Raw genomic sequence first — 11,103 nt, 5'->3', positions numbered from 1 at the left:
ATACAAGTTTTCTTTCTTGGCTATAACTTTCTTCAGTACTATGCCACATTCATATCTTGTCCTTCCAGCAAAAGAGGTAAAATTTTACATTAATTTATTCAAAGAATAGGGCAGCTGTAACAGACAATGAAAGCATAGAGTCTAGGGCAGGAGACTGGAGACTTTCCCACTCAGACACATTTAAACATCCCACCAGTACAAAAACACCTGTGTTGCCTTAGAGATAACTTTATGAATAGTAAGGTCTTGCAGTACATCCAGGTGAAGTCCCAGCATGTATTTTAAGTAAATTCCAATGACCTGATATTCAAGTCTAAACTAGATATTTAATATTTTCTTCATTGCAAATATGATATCCTTGACCTGAGGTACAGAGTTGTCTTCTAGAATCTTTGCATAAGGCATACAGAGGGACTTCAGTACCAGTGAGAGCAGGAACATCCAGGAAATTGAATGCAGGGCCTTCCATGATCCTGGCACAAATTTCAGTTCCTACTCCAAATTGTGGCCAGCCTCCCTCCACCATTATAAGATGATTTGTCTTCATGACAGTGGCTTCTATGGTGTCAATGTCCATTGATCTGATGGCATGCATATTTATTACCTAGCATTCAATTCCCTCTTTAGAGCGTTGCAGTTTCTAAGCAGTGGTCCACAGGTTTTGAGTGGGAAACCACCATTATATGTGTCCCTTGCCTTTCAACTTTGATTTTTCCAATAGGAACCAGAAAATCTTTTGATTGGGCTTCTGCAGGAAATTCAAAAGGAACTCCACACATAATTCATTCTCTAGGACCACCAATGGATTGTTATCTCCAACTCCTGATTTGACCTGTTCTTTTACATTTTCTGATTTCCAGGGGCTGACCTCCTTTAAGCCTGGGCAGTGCCAGTCACACATGGCAAAGCACTGTGAGCACTGGGCAGCTACACCTGCTGAGGCATGACTGACCCCTGAAGACTGTGGGCACAGGCTGGAGGCCCCTGAACATGTAGTAGATCTTGGCAGCTGAATTTATAAACTGGTCAGTGGCTTGCATGGAGAAACCGAACATCATATATTCACAAATGGATCCAAACCCAGCTATAGCTGCACCAACAGCAATTCCAGCAAAGCCCATCTCAGATATGGGAGTATCTATAATCCTCTTGTCTCCCTGTTTCTCCCACAGACCTCGGCTAACCTTGCATGCCCCCTCATACTGGACAACTTCTTTCCCAAGCAGAAATACCTTCTCATCTCTTTCCAGTTCCCCATTCATACCTTGATTCATAGCATCGTGAATTGTCATCCACAGCACTGTGGGCACAGTCAGGTAAAAGCACCTCCTCAGCAGCCCAGAGACCTGCTGAACCCAGCTCCTCACCAGCCCCTATCCAGAGGCCATTTTCACCATGTTTTTTGTTTAATTTTTAACCAAAGTTTGACTATGGTGATTTATTTTGCATCCTGTGACCAAATGAGGCCTTTGATATCTATCATTTTTTTTCCTGTTATTATTTATATCAGTTTCTCTCCCGAATTTGGGTGTTTTTTTTTTTTTTTTTTTTTTTTTAAATCAGTGTCAGCATTTTAAAGCTTTAATTCTAACTTACTTGGTTTTGAAAAGGATTTTACTCTTATGCTTTTGTTACTTAAAAATAATCTGTTTAGCTCACTTTGTAGTCACTTGATGTCTGTTTCTATTCATCTTCAATCTGGAAAAGCTGCATCAATTTTCAGTGCTCTTGATTCATTTTAAATGTCTATATGGACATTCTCTTTTTTCGTTACTCTGAAATACTGGTCACATAAATCTTGCAACTGTACTTCCATAGTTCTATAGATTTTCTTATCTTTCCATCTCATTACTTCTTCATTCTTATTTTAAGCTTAATAATTTGCTCTGCAGCATTGTTCATTATAATCATTAACAAACATATCTCTATATATGTACATATATATGGCAAATGTATATAAATATATACACTGAAATTAATTATGGTATTATATATTATATAGTATATTATCACATTGATATAATGATCTCTAATTGACTTTTTCACTGTTGCCTATTCATGCTTTAATGATATGATAAAATTCTATTATCCTCAGAATACTCAATTCTATCTTCATATTTTACTATTTCTTACTCATGTGCATATCCTTTTACATTTTTATTATTTTTTGCAAAGATATTTAGTCAGCTTTAGTTTATGTTTTTTTCAGAGTTATCTGTGAAGTTTCTTCCTGATATATTTATATATCCTACTTAGAAAAGAAAAAGAAAACCAGCCAAGCACTTCCACTAGTTGCAGTTTGGTCTATTTTTGCTAAGAATTGAAGAGGGACTACAAATGTCTTGGAAGAACTGTAGGTAGACCTGCGAGTCAGAACTGGTAGTCTCAAGTATTCTGCTCCATACCCTAACTGTGAGGCAGGGGTCTCCTCTCTGGAGACAGATGTTACCAGTGTTCCAGAGTCTGAGTCTCACGTCTCATAGTGAGGTTTCCTTGTGGGCACTTTAACTTCTGCAGCAGGACTGTCCTGCATGAGATTTGAGTGCAGGGTTCTTCAGTAGGACCCTCTCTGATTCTTCTAAGATACTGCGTACTTGCCAGTTTAATTCTGGTGTTGTCCATGTATCTTCATCCTTTGCATTTTATCTGTAAATTCTAGAAATTTAGTACATTAAGGAACTATAAAGGATGATCAAATTTATAGTATTCTTAACACTAACCAAAATTCATTCAATAACATAAAACAAACTAGTTAATTATAGTGGACATCAGAAGACATTCCATAGTGCACTGAGATAACTAGTAAATAGAATGAAGCATTATTTTCCTAATTTTAGTGATAGTTTATTTAAAACAATGTGCCTACCATCCATCAGTTCTATAGTGCCTTCACATTCTCATGATTTAAACATTAGGCTTTATTTCAGCCAACTGAATATCAACATTAATTAGTTTTGTCACTATTGTATGATCAGAAAGAGCATTTTATTTAACAATGACTAAAATTATTTTATGTCATTACACAAAAAATGATAAATGTATGACTATTGTGAAAGTGAAATCCAACAATCATTTCTTAATCAATAAATGTAACTGGATAATTTTAGATGAATGGCAGTTTTCCTGCATATGAATTGGTTTTCCCCAATATTTTTAGCACCTATTTTTATAGATGATGAGGTATAAGAAAAATGAAAGTGTGTGTGAGAGAGTGTGGGGGACAGGGAGGGAGAGCATGAGTGAGCAGGAGACAAGTTAGACTATTTTACTGGTGTCAAATATATATTGCAAAGTCTACTTGATGCTTAGGATTTGTCATATGAAAAATTTTAAATGATTGATCACCTGCAGGATGATGTAAAAAGATCTAGTCTCATTTTCATTAGACTTTTCACAATTTGATATTCCTCACGCTTATCTCGAGACCAACACCACTAGGAAGTAGGGAAGAAATAATGTACCTCTTTCTTTGTATGCAAAAGGGTAACATAAATCTCAGAAAATAACTTCTGGAGAAAGATGTTACCTCTGTTCCAGAAGTGGGGAGCATGAGGTGAAGGAACATGAGAACTTCTTAAATGATTTGTCTGAATACAAAAAAATTAAAGCATCTAAAATTAATATTCACCCACTGTGCTTCTGAGCTGATGTTCAGATAATCTCTAGTTTCCATTCACAATAAAAGGATCAGAGGCAGATGGTTAGGAAAAATTCAAAACATTTAGTAGTCCAATATATACATTTCTATCATGAAGAGAACACAAAATAGTAACTACAATAAATAAGAACTAAAAATAACAACATGGACAACTATTTTATATTGTAGAAGGATACATGACCACTGAGCCACATTCCCAGCCCTATTTTGTATTTTATTTACAGACAGGGTCTCACTGAGTTGCTTAACAACTCACTTTTTCCGAGACTGGCTTTGAATTCACGATCCTCCTACCTCAGCCTCTGCCTCCCAAGCTGCTGGAATTACAGGCGTAGGCCACCATTGGCAAACATTTTGTAATTTAATCGATTTTATTGTTAGGAATATGGATTATTTCCTCGTCAGCTGCTTTGGTTGCCTTTTATTAGGGACCATAGAGATTCATTTATTAATACTGGGGTTTTTGATTTATTGTTCCTGGTTACTATCAGAGTAAAATATCTTGGCCTGAATCTGATGCTTTCACAAACATGTATATAGGGCACAGTTGTTTCCTGAAAAATATACCTATTAAATTAAAAGGGATTAGTAAAAATAATTTAACATGAAAAAGAAAAAAATGTCTGTAAACTCATCTTCCTAGTTCTTCAAATGCATTGCTCTAGTGTTATATGAATTTAAGAAGGTAAAATAGCTAAGTTTTTGCTGGGCATTGTGCTACACACCTGTAATCTCAGTGACTTGGGAGGCTGAGTCAGGAGGACGGTGAGTTCAAAACCAGTCTCAGCAATTTAGTAAGACCTGGACTCAAAATAAAATATATTAAAAAAAATGGCTAGGAATGTTGCTCAGTGGTTAAGTACCTCCAAGTTAAAGTTCTGGTTAAAAACAACAGCCACAACAATAATTAAAAAAAAAAAAAACAACAACCCTACCTTTTCCTTCTATTTTTATGTTGTATTATATATAAAACACACACACACACACACACACACACACACACACATACAAATACACACATATGGGGAGGGGTGAGTGAGATTACATTAATTTAAAATTTGTACAGAAACAAACTGAAAGAAAATAAAATGTAATAATAATACTATCTTAGTAGTGAAGACAAAGAAGTTTGAGTTCTCTCCCGAATGTTTTCTTTTATTATTTCTCCCATTTTTGAAATAACTATTCATAATTTCTGTAGGCATTATTCATCATGCCATATAATTGTTAAAGGAATTATGAAAAATGTAAAATTTTCCTATTTAGTTTTTCTTTTTCTTTTTATTTGGTAATGTGGCACAAGGATAGCTTCATGTCCTTGATCTGATCCCCAATTAAATAAAAAAAAAATAGTTGAGATAACCTTATAATGTCCACTGACATTTGGACGGTCCCTAACTGATTCTGAATATGAATAGACAAAATGTTCTGGGGATACTGAAGCCAGTTGGTTTGATTTAAGCTTTATTTAACTGGTCCCTAAAGTGAAGGGTCTCCTCTTTATATCTATTCAGGGGAGTGATAATGTAGATTACTATATTTTCTTTTTATAAACCTAAGGCTGACATAGCCATGAAAAGCTTAAAAGGGTGCTATTAAATACTATTGGACCCTAAGGACTCCAGATAATAATCACCATTTCCTTTAAATTATAGTGTGTGTTCTCATCCATACAATAGGGAGTGAGAAAAGATGAAACAGTAGATGTGATTCTTGGCACACAAATATGAATAAAATTAAATTTTAATGTTAATTTTAGAAAGTTGCATACTTATCCCAACATAAAATATTGGTTACTTATGTCTAAAGAATTTGGTAATATTCAATTATGATACAATTATAATTGGAATGGAGATAGAGAATTGAAATCCAGTCAAAGTGTAGTCAATAGTGATATTTTCAGATATTTCACAAAATAAGAGAATATAATAGCCACTTTTAAAGAGACTGCGAAGGCATAGATAGAAGTAGAGTAGTAGTTTATGAGAACATGAGTAAAAGTTTTAAACCTATAAATTGGTTTGCTTTACCTGTTCTTACAGAATGACTGATTTTTGTTCTTATGGTCCATTTAGCTAACTTCATATCTTCAGATCACTTAAGCAAGATTACTATTTGGAATTTTTATGTCCACAGATAGCCTTCAGTTTGTTTAAAATAGAAATAAAGAATGAGTGAACTTCAAAAGTGTGAGTACATGAACTACTGCTTCCATACAGAACTTACAATAAGTAGGATAAGCTAACTGATTCATAGTGTTTTGTAATTATGAAAGTGCTCAGAATCCAAAGATCCATGTACTAAACTCAGATAATTACAATCTCTTTCTAGAAAGAAACTGAGATTGTTTTCATCTCTAATAGAATGATTGGAAGAAAATCATCGCATAGAGAAATAAGGAATAATAAGCTTATTTTAATTGAATTTTAATGGTATCATGCATCCCCAAATGACTAGTATCCTGCGTAGCCTCAGCCGCAGAATGGATCTACTTTGACCCACTGACTTTTTTGTGGGCTTAAATGGTGGGCACGAGAGCTGAGCTAGATCCTCCTGGTTTGTACAGAGCCTTCCCAGCTGCAAATCAACGGCTTGATTTTGAAAACTTAGACAAATCTTTAAAGCACCTCAGGACTTCCACACATGTACTTTAGGGACTGTCCTATAACTGGGGCAGGACTGAATTGTTTAGAGAAATAAATCCCTCCATGACATGCTGGATCTTCACTGAAAGTACTTGTAGTAGTTTTCCGAAAGTTGGAGTCAGGGTAACTGGGTGAGGAGTGAGTACCAGGGGCAAAATTACAGGAGTAGAGAATACTCGGTCACCAAGCTCTGAATACCTAACTACAAGTGTCCTAAGGGTTAGAAAACTGGTGGTTGGATTGCAAATCATAAAGGGATCTCCAGAAACTCACAGGCACTCAGATCTGAATCCCCATTTAAGAAAGTCTTACCCTTCAAACATTCGAAGTAGGTGATGAATTGAATCTATCTAAAACTGCAACAAAACCAAGACCCTTGTCAACTACAGACTAGACTAGCCTAGCTATAATTACTCCTTGTGTATCATTGTGGACATAAATATCATTTGCTTCTCTCTCTATGATTTTTTACACACATTGGGTGTTATACAATGAAAATAATGTGAGACACACAGAGTTTTTTGGTTTGGATGTGACATGTCCCCAAGAACTCACATATGAGACAATGCAGGAAGATTCAGAAGAGAAATGATTGGGTGGTAAGAGTCTTAACCCAATCAGTAAATTAATCCCGAATGGGATTAATTGAAGCAGTAGAGTGTGGCTGGAGGAGACTGGAATTGGGCCTGGCTTTGGGTATATATTTTGTATCTGGAGATTGTAGACTCTCTCTTTCTGCTTCCTGACTACCAGGCTGTTAGCTGCTTCCCTCTCCTGCTATGATGTTCGACCTCACCTTGAGCCCTGAGGAATGGAGTCTGCCTTCTATGGACTAAGACCTCTGAAACCTTGAGCCCTCACATAAACCTTTCCTCCTGTATAATTGTGCTGGTCAGATCATTTAGTCACAGCAGGGAAAAAGCTGAGTAAAACACAGAGACAGGTGTATATCCATGGTCAAGAGTATAAATAGTCAATATAAAATACTTAGAGACAACTAAGAATTTGGAATTAAATGACAAGGACTTTAAAATAGCTTAGAATTGTTAAGGGGGCAATAGAAAATCTAGATAGCATGCATGAATAAATAGATCATTTAAATAGAACTTAAATTATTTGTAAAGCAAATAAAAATGCTAGAAATATGGTAATAGAATGAAGCATTTTTTGCACACCCAGCAGACTATACACAGAATAGGAAAGAATGAGTAAATTAGAAAACAAGTTAATAAACATTATTCAAAATCGAGCACAGATAGAAAAAAATGATGGAAAAACATATCCAAGATTTGCATATCAAATATTTTGACATTGAAGAATTCCTATTGAAATAACGTCATAATTTATTATAGTATTTATCATTTTATCCTTTTTTATGTTTTTACATAGTAAAGTCCTATTATCAGATTGAGGAAGTAAATCTGTAGATATAATGGAATTAGCATTTGAAATATACCAACAACTTCAAATTTCTTTAAGTTTTATATTGAGTGCACCAAATTTTTCACAATAAAATGGTAAACACAGAATACATCAAACAACATCTTTCTAATACCTGGAATATGGATATAAAGTCATATATCAGTTTTTTTCAACAAAGAGTCTATCTTTTGTGCTTATTTTCATATGTATTTGAAATACATATGAAACAGGATTTGCTTTGTGGTTTATATTTGTCATGGAGAATTTTTTTGTCTTTTTTCTTTCAAGTCTAAATTGATCTTAAATGTTACTATTTACTAAATCCTTCATTTATGCATATTTTGTTAATGTTACTTTTATTTCAGAATTTCTTAAAGAATATTTGTGGCAATAACTAGAAAATATAGCAAACCTGTTAACCTGATTTGTATCATGTCTAATGTGCAAAATTTCCAAGCCTAACTCATAAATCCCTCCCATTTGATCCTCCACTTGCTCTTCTCCTTCATCTAGCGGTTGGGCATCTCAAAACACCCCCTTCTAGGCCCAGTCTGCATCAGAGTTGCCTGACCGCACCCCAACTCCAGCCCTCACACTCACTAGAATTCATGTGAACAAGGAGTAATAATCTCCTGAATTAAAATATTGAACCTTCACACATATAGAGCCTAATAACTCAAGCTACCGTAGTTCTAATTAATATTTTATTTTTTGTTGTTGAGTCTAACAATAAAGTACATGGCAGTCGACATGTCAAGGGAGAAAAGGATAAACATGGTTTATCTTCTCAATTTCCGCTTTTTTCCATGGGCATTTCATCATAGATTTATCATTCTAATGTTCACTGTGCTTTTGTTTAAAGTTGTGTGTCTTCTGAACTACAAAAGTGCTATCCCATTACAATAGAAATTTCCTGTTTATCACCTGAGATGTCGAGCAGTATCATGGGTATACTTGCTGGTAAACATATATTGTCCTTAATGAATAAGTGAAATGAATAGGCAGATGACTGTATTACTTGCTCAGCCTGTTAATAGATTTCATATTTTATAAGAAGCATCATGTGACTATCTGAACATATGTTACAAAAGAACTCCAGAGAAAACATGTTTAATACAAAACCAAAAATAAATAAATGCATACAAAAATAAGAAAAAGAAGATATAATAGGGTCATTATTATTTCTTTGAATAGTCAAAATCAAACATTTACTAAATGCTGCATATTTAAGGTGTTCAGTTATATGGTGAATATATATAGTCATATCATATAGCAGTTATTAAATCATATATTTAAATTTATATGCAATAAAATTGTATTAAAAGAAAAGTGCTGCTATAATTGTATACTAACTATGGAGTACAAAGACTGGAATCTAAGATGTTCGAGAAGTGAAAATTATTTGAGAAGACTATTCGGAGAAAGTAAATACTAGATTAATCAGAAAAATCATGGTGGAGAAAAGAGGCGGCGGGGTTGTATCCATCTGAAGAAGCAGCATGTAAAAGCATGAAGAAAAGAGATTAAGCAACATCCCTTTCAGAAAAGACAACATTTGAAACGGGTGAAGAATTGTGGTGAGTGTAGCCGAAACCCTGCTGTGCCAAGTATGTCCTTACAAGGTTTTCGGACTTCAATGGGGAAATTATTTGATGTGATTGACATACTGTAGCTTGTCGTGTGATACGGTCGCTTTCGTGCATTCCTCCCTGCAATTCTTCTGCCAACCATGACAGCCTCATCAGGAAAATCAAAAGCTTCGTGGCTCTCATCTCAATTTTGTTTTTGTCACCCTGCAATGCAGTTTTTATACAGTTGCCAGAGTGTTGCATTCTAGGCTAAGTCTGATAACATTTTTCCTATTCCTAAAACACTCTAGTACATCATGGTGAAATTGCATTTGGAAAATAAAATTCAAATGTGTTACCATAGCCTACCTAAATGGGTATCTAAATGGGAACACTGCCTACCACCCCGTGGCCATATCTACCTCTCCCCTCTCTTATTTATTATTTCTTTCCTACACAGGTTCTTTTTCTTCATTAACACGAATTGTAGCTCATTGATTTTATTTTCCTTAGGTGTCAGAAGCACAGATTGAGACAAACACCCTCCTAAATCTGTGTTTAATTTTTAATCATTCTTTCTTTTTCTTTCCACTCATCCAACTTTTTTTCAATCATTCAACTTTGCTTCAATCATTCATCTGCATACAAGTAACCATTCTGCTGGATTTAATATGTATTTTTATTAGCCTATACTCATGCCTAGGGGGATTATTATTTTGTGTGCATCATAAAAAATTATATACCTCATACTTCTAGAAGTAGGAGTTATAGTCTTAGGATTCATTCTTGTTAATAGTGCATCTAAACCAGGGCCCTGAGGAGATGAATGTTTTCTATCTTTAGCAAAGACACGTATCATCATGTGTAGTTGTTGCTTCCAGCACTTTGGGTAATCATTTGTGGAATTACAGGTCAGCATCAGAGGGGAAATTCATGTTAAGCAAGACCATTTTCTACATGTTACTTGTTGAAATGATGTGACTTTATTTTTAAAATCTGGTGATTTCCTTTATGACTTTTTCCTTCCAGGTTTACCATAAACCTAACAGAAAACAGGACTTTGAATTCCACTAGATATATAAAGGATCAGAGATAGAAAAAAAAATGTTGACATTGCATCTTAAACCATCATAGTGAACATACCTATATCAGTCAGCTTTTGATCACTGAGACCAAAATATCCAATGAGAACAACTTAGAGGAAGCAAGTTTATTTTGGCTCATGGTTTCAAAGGTGTAGTCCATGGTGAGCTGGCTCCATTGCTCTGGTATAAGGTGAGGCAGAACATGATAGGAAGCCATGACAGAAGAAAACTTCAGCTCATGGTGGCCCAAAAGCAAAGAGAGAAGGAAGGCAACAGAAGGAAGATGATCTCTTTCAGGGTACACCCCCAGTGACCCACCTCCTCCAGTCACAACCCACCTGCCTTCAGTTACCACCCAGTTAGTCCATTCAAACTAGGATGGACGAATTAGGTTACAGCTCTCATTATCCAATCATTTTATCTTTGAATAGGCCTACATTAACCCAGGAACTTTGCAGGACATCTCATGTTTAAACCATGACATTACTCTTCTAAGGACTATGAGTTGTGGAAAGTATGACAGTAAGGCATTTTGGTAATATGAGTACACTGTTTCTGCAACTATTGTTATTTTGGCATATTCTTAACTGAAATGTGTACAACCCAAATCTACTGGATGAGAAAATTTGGTTAGAAATATCTTACTTTATGGGTGTGTGAATTAGATTATTCCTAATTCTTTATGGGAAACTTGGGGTCTGTTGTATGTCATCTCATGACCATAT

General features: G+C 35.1%; 1 pseudogene across 1 annotated transcript; it reads right to left on the bottom strand.

Annotated features, from left to right (window-relative positions):
- Positions 1 to 272: 272 nt before the first annotated feature.
- Positions 273 to 1,348, bottom strand: LOC306641116 (pyruvate dehydrogenase E1 component subunit beta, mitochondrial-like; annotated as a pseudogene). Its single transcript has one exon. The product of its transcript is annotated as a pyruvate dehydrogenase E1 component subunit beta, mitochondrial-like (transcript).
- Between the last annotated feature and the right edge of the window lie 9,755 nt (positions 1,349 to 11,103).

This window comes from Sciurus vulgaris, assembly GCF_902686455.1.
Source record: "Sciurus vulgaris genome assembly, chromosome: 12".
Taxonomy (NCBI): domain Eukaryota; kingdom Metazoa; phylum Chordata; class Mammalia; order Rodentia; family Sciuridae; genus Sciurus; species Sciurus vulgaris.
The sequence above is the reverse complement of the archived record's forward strand: the minus strand, read 5'-3'. Positions and strand labels throughout refer to the sequence as shown.